This window comes from Pyrgilauda ruficollis, unplaced genomic scaffold (assembly GCF_017590135.1).
Source record: "Pyrgilauda ruficollis isolate IOZ18807 unplaced genomic scaffold, ASM1759013v1 scaffold30, whole genome shotgun sequence".
Classification (NCBI taxonomy): domain Eukaryota; kingdom Metazoa; phylum Chordata; class Aves; order Passeriformes; family Passeridae; genus Pyrgilauda; species Pyrgilauda ruficollis.
In genome coordinates this window covers 8120482-8126972 of record NW_024524378.1, presented here as the reverse complement: position 1 = coordinate 8126972, position 6491 = coordinate 8120482, and the positions used below count along the sequence as shown (strand labels likewise).

At 45.8% G+C, this 6491-nt stretch overlaps 1 protein-coding gene across 1 annotated transcript in view; it reads left to right on the top strand.

The window, feature by feature from the left end:
- The first annotated feature begins 87 nt into the window (after positions 1 to 87).
- DTNA (dystrobrevin alpha) overlaps positions 88 to 6491 on the top strand; it is a 221230-nt gene continuing 214826 nt past the window's right edge. The window contains exon 1 of the mRNA XM_041473811.1: positions 88 to 223. The gene's annotated coding sequence lies outside the window, so the exon portion shown is untranslated. The remainder of the gene's footprint in view (positions 224 to 6491) is intronic.

Here is a 6491-nt window from a genome sequence, read left to right as displayed (position 1 = left end):
GCGGGGCAGCTCCTGCGCTGACACCTGCAGCATGTGCCAGGAGCTGCAGCGGCAGCGGCCGCCTCTGCCTCTGCGCGGCGCGGCCGCCCCGCTCCGGCGCCGTGCGCGGCGGCGGCGGAGCAGGAGCAACTCCCGCTCCTCCCGGCGCGTCCCTCCTCCTGCCTGGCACCGTGTGCCGGCGGCGGGTGCACGGTGACCTTACGGAGCGTGCATTACCTCACAGGTAAATATCAGCTGATCCGCCCCGGCGGCGGCGGGAGCAGGCGGCGGCGGGAGCGCACGGAGCCTTCCCGAGGTAGCGATCCCGACCGGGGCAGCGGGTGCGAGGCGCTGGGCGGGGGGCGCAGCCGCCTGTTGCCCTGTGCCCGTGCGGGGCGGGGGGCGCCGGGGGTTCCCCATCGGCACCGTGGTCAGGGGGTGGGGGGCGGGCTCCGGAGGGTGGGCCAGGCGGGGGAGCAGCCCCCCCTCGTCCCCCACCCTCCCGAGGCCGCCCCGGTGGGGTCGCACGGCGCTCCCGCCTGTCCCCAGGCGCCGCTGAGGCGCTCCCGGCGTGCGAGTGTGCACAGGCATGCGGCACGGCACTCGCTCCTGTCGCCCACCCAGCCGCTCCGTGCAGCAGTCCCGGGGACCCTGGAGACCCCCTGGGGACCCGGTGGGCTGTCCCTGCTCGCCTGCTGTCGCCTCTTGCAGCCGGCTGAGGTAAAAGTGACGAAAGGACGGCGCCCCGCAGCGCAGCAGCCACTGCCTTACCTGTGCGTTCACCGGCTCCTTGGCAAACTTTGGTGCTGGGCGGTGAAAATCTCGATCGTTGCAGCCAAACTGGCTTGTTCTACACTCCCATGCTAGAGACCAGCTACCACTCAAAGTGAAATACTGCCGGCGACCGCTGAATCGGGTACTTAATCACTGGATCCATTTCCCAGCATGGGTGATGTTTTAGGTAGTACTTTAGTAGTACTTCAGGCGTGGGTAGGAAGCAGTGTGGTCTGGTAATCCTTGATAGTTACTGGTGACCCAGATGTTAAAAGGAGAGGTTCACCTTAGGTTCAAGTATATAAGCAGCATCACAAATTTGGTGCTAGTAGGCTTTCAATATATTGTGTTGTGTTTGAAGTTTTGTAACTTGCTGTTCACTTCTGAACGCTGTACCTCTGCTTCTCCCCTTGTTTTTTGGGTGTAGAAGTATTTTAATAATGGGGATAAAGGCAAGGATTCTGTGGTTTAACAGTATCATTAGCTATGGAGCTGTTTCCATAACTTTTACCTGGATACCAGGTTGTGTCTCATACCTGTGACCGCCACATGACCAGACTAATAAAATTATGGCAACCAAAGAGTAGTAAGCACTAGGTTTTTAAGTCACCCTGGTTTCTGGTTGTGAAAGGGTAAGTGAGCATGAGATAAGAGCTATGTCTATTTTAAGTTCATGTCTTTATAGTGCTCCTCAAAAGAGAATGATCCTACTGACACATTTTTGGGTTTCACCTTCCTGTTGCAGTCAAGGTCCTGCATTTATTCAAAGTCTGTATTCGTTGCAGTGGACGATTTTGTGGTTTTTTGTAGATTTTGTTTTTTTCTTTTTCATAAGACAGAGGTAAATCTCAAAGAACTGAATAAATCTTGCCTTCCTGTAGAAAAGCACACATATAATACCATCTCCTGCCTTGACCTCTCAGTGAGATGTAAGTGCAGTCAGAATGAGATGCTGTCATCTTGCAGTGGTGGTAGTAAATACAAAATTACATACATGTGCCCTCTGCCATCACAAGCAAGTGGATGGTTTATGCATGTAATACTCAGTATGTGTGGCTCCCCAGTGGTGTGTAATCATTTCCACAAGCAGTTTTCAGCATCTTACTGGTTGTGTGCACCAGGGCCCAGCATGGCAGAACTGTGCAGGATCAACCATCGTAGCTTCAACTCTGTCTGCAAAGTAGCTCAGAACCCAATCCTGCGCAGAAACCTGTGGCAGTGATCTCTGCATTCTAGAGTAGCCCACTGATTCTGTGACTAAAAAACAGAAAAAAACCACAAGGTACCTTATGGTAAACTGCTGGATACCAATCCCTTAAGGTTTAGAGCAAGATGAAGGATGAATTGTTTGGTTTGGCTTTGAAGGTTTATAGCTTTATTAATTATTTCCTTGATTTCTACAGTTGTATGCTGTCAGACTGTAGAGTAGATTGTCTCCTCTTACACATTTTGTCCAGTATAAATCCATTCAGAATTGCATATAAGGGTCAGCACTGATCTAACTTCCATTCCAGGCAAATAATCAGATATAATTGCACTGAAATCAATGAATATATACAGACATGAAGCTGTGAGAAGAAAATGGGCCTCATGGTGTTTTATACTTGTATAGTTGAAAGCCAAAAATAGCTGTCGTAAACACAGCGTGTCCTTTTCGAAGAAACAGTCAATGCCTACCTTAGAATTGTTCAAAGTTTCTTGTGTTTCAGCAGCCTCGGGTTAGAAAAGTGAAAGCAGCGGTCTTGCAATGAGAACTGTTTCAGAGAAACTTTTTGTTCCAGAGACTAATCTCCTTCTCCTTAATTCCATGTTGTTAATCATAGTGTGCCCGTATTGACATGACTTACATTTGGAAAGAACTGTTTTCTCAAACAGGGTTCCTTGACTGTTTTGCCAGGTGTACTAGGGTTAATTCCAATGACTATATTTTAAACTGCTGCTCTTTGCATTAATTGTATATATTCCTATCTCTAGGCTTAACAGCAAGATGCAAGTGGTATGGAATGTTACATTCCAATTAGTTTTGCAGTGCAAATGGGGATTATAGTTGATGGGTAAGTCTGACATGTACTGCATGACTTGTCATGTTTTTCCTGGAGAGAGGGAAGTCTTGGGTCTGAGTCACCATGGAAGAACATGGAGCCCCGTAGGCATAAAACTGGTGCAGTGGAGTGATGAGTCAGATCTCTTATCTCGAAATTCAGTATTGTGTGGTATTCATGCATGTGCTGCCTCACATCCATTGTGCACCTAGGCAAGTAACTAACAGGCAGAAGACTCAGCTAATCAGACCTCTGACTCGCCTTTTCTTTGCAGAGTTGGTCCTACTTCTATGGAAATAGAAGGCTGCTGGTTAGGATCATGTAGGAAATGATGGTGTATTAACCTGTGGAGCAAACCAGCTCTGCCAGGCTATACCCAGTCATTTATTACATTGTTTCAAGTCCATGTAATACAACCTAATAATTAAATTTTCACTTTTTGTGCTTTAGAGTTCAACCAGCTTTTTCGGACTTCTGGAACTGGATAAAGCATAGCAGAGTAAGAGCAGTATTGCATCTTCATAGACCCCAGTATTTGTTAAGCTAATGACTTTTCATGAGCATTGCTGTAGAATGTCAGTATTGTTTCTTTTTCCAGAGGAAACTGATGTAACTGCTAAGCTAACGAAAATGATTGATATTTCTTAGAAGTGGTAGCCTCAGAAATATGTTAAACAGCAAGAGGAAAGATTTGCCCACGCAGCTGTTTTTGGAAACAAAACAAAGCCTTACATCAGAGGTGTCTTCACTTAGACACTTACTGTGAACTTCCTTGAATAGCAGTCATTAATAATGCTATCTTCTCAAGCTAATGGAGCATGAAGGTTCCTTGATTTATAATCATTTGGGAGCAGATGCTTGAAATTCTGTCCACTTACACAAACAGCATAAGAATGACACTTTTGCTGAAAATCGGGGGGAGGCAGGGGGAAAATTGTGTGTGGGACTATCAGAATGGCTTGAAGAGTGTAATGCAATGTCTTCCTCTCCAATGTCATTACAAGAGCTACTAGAGGGACTGTGTTTGGAAAAAATTGCATGAGGTTTCTGTTTGGAAATCATAGCAGAACATTATTGATCTGTATATTTTTAATCTCCTGTGTTACCATATTGTGATCGCTGCAGATGTTAGTGTTGGTTTTGGGGTAGGGTGTGTGTGTTCATGGTCTTGCAGAAAAACCTTCCGTCTTCTTACATCGCCTTAAATTGGGAAACTGTTACAATGAAGACATATGGAAAACCATATAGGAAAGATGTGCAAATTTAGATCTAAATTGTACAAATTCCAGTTAAAGCGTAAATGCTTCATCTGTTTTTAAGTTAGATGCATCTATTGTATTCTTAAGATGTACAGACATCTAGCGTCACTTGTGGAGAAATCAGTGCAGGGAAAGTTTAGTGGTCTCAGCAACTGAGATAAAATGCCAAGCCACTTGTAAGAACTTGGAACTTTCAGTGGTGTTTGTGTGCTGGTGTGGAGATGACCAAATCTGAGACTAATTGCCCTGATGCAGTTCACTTCAGTAGAGCCAGGTTTTTGGCCTGCTGCTTAAGACAGACAATGTCTGGAGGCATGTGTTTTGTATGGGGCAAAATCCTTCCCTCAATTACAATGACATAAATCCAGTCTTTGTGTATTTTCTCCATCCCACTGAAGAGAGAAGGAGATCACAACTGTTCGACTTACCTATGGCACATCCACAGCTGCTGCTAGGGACTGTGATTGTTTCATGCAGTGCCTTTACTATAAAATGTGCGACTTCATCTCTTGGAAGCACTGTATTTGTACTGATTATGTGAGAAGCACTACTGACAGTTCACATGCCTGTGCATATGGCACAAGGACCCAGAGGGAAATCCTGAACCTTACCTTTTATTGTAGAGAGGCTGCTGCATTTTTGTAGGTATACTCTCTCTGTATAGGCAGAGCAGCCTGTAAAGAGAAATACAGCGATTCTATAATTGTTCAAAAGAGATTACAACTTAACAGAATTCCATCCTGTAATGTACAAAGTACGAAAATAAAGGCTCTTTTCAGTTAAATCTTTCACCAGATTGATGTCAAGAAGCAGTGCAATATCTCAAATGATTTGGTCTTTTTTAATCTTCTTAGCTGGAAGAGATGTCAGAAGATCCATTCAAAATTGAAGTAGAAGATACATGCGGAATTTCCTCATGTAGTGGTCTGGATGTCTGCTTATTTTCTTAAGAAGAAATTCAGACTTCAGAAGCACACTTGATTTTTTTCTCTTGGTGCTGACAAGCTCTGCCTTGGCTTAGTTGTCTAAAGAGGTAACAGCAATTAAAACGTCATGTGACAGAAATGTGTATAAACTGTTTTGTGATGTAATTATCATAATGTAAGATTTTTCTGACCTGATTAAACTCAGCAGGGGAAAGAAACTTGCAGCATTGTCTCCAGCTTTTCAAAAGTTCAGCTGGGACTTCTTCCTGACCACTAATTCCTCGCACAGTGGGTGTGAGTGGAAGTTCATTTAACTGGTAAAACTCCTTCATAGTGAAGTTTGACCATGTTGGTTTAAATAAAAGCATGATATAATTTTGCCCTTGGGCATTCCTGGGGAGCAGAGGAGCTGCTGGTTTAGTGCCAGAATTTGCTTGTCATACTTACGGGTGAATAGACCCATTGAACAGTGAGACCACATCGAACTGTCTTGGCTCGTGCAGGGAGGCAGAGCTGTGTTTGCATCCTACTTAACACCAGTGAGCGTGGGTAAGCTGGTTCCAGCCATGAGGAATAGCCACATTGAGAGGTTCTAAAGCAGGCTTCTAGTGGTCAAGTTCACAGGTGACAGGAGGAAAAGTAGAAGATAATGCAGCATTTCCTAGCATGTTATTATTGTCACTGAGAGATTAAAACCCCAATGCAAACCATGACCCTCCTCTGTCTTCACACAGTGCAAGTGTAAAAGGTCAGCTTTAAACACAAATGTGAGAGGGTGCAGCATGTGCAAGATGATCCTGCTTGGAAAAATTTGGGCTGAATTGAAGATCTGATGCATGCAGTTCTGATGTTGACTACAGGTTCCTGGGCAGCTGGAGTTACTCACCAAGTCTGCACGCGCATGGAAGGAGCTGCCTTTTGTAGGCCATTTGTCTATGCCCTTATGCCTCACCAAATTGCCCTGTATAGTGGCTATTTACATCTATTGAGTCATCTCACAATTTCCCTGTTGTACTTGATTGGTGCCAAAGTCAAAGTTAAATGATGGCTAGCCTGTGCTCAGCCGCAGCAGCATTGTCCGCCATAATCACCTCCACAAAGTAGGCCTGGATCACAGTCTGAAGTACCAGTCAGCTCTCCTCTTTTCTTTCCTCTTTCAAATCTTCTTTGCTTTGGCGTGCGTGCCAATGGTCGTGCTCCCGTAGTGTGCCACACGAACTTGAGTGGCGCTGGGAGGCTTTCTTCCCTGGAGAAAGGAGGGCTCTTGGCTGCCCACCAAAGTCCATCACCGCCTGACAGTTCCGCTTTAGTGAAATGGACCGACCAACGTCCCGGTGGGCACAGTGCCAGCCTGGCAGATGGGCCTCAATGTGCCCAGCCAGCGCAGCACATACATGTGTGTAGATGTAGATAATTGTATGGATGGACATAATAAATAGGGATCTCTGCAATTTGGAAAAAGCTGCCGAAGTGAACGGCTGAGTACCAAAGCAATGAGCCTGAAGAGAGAC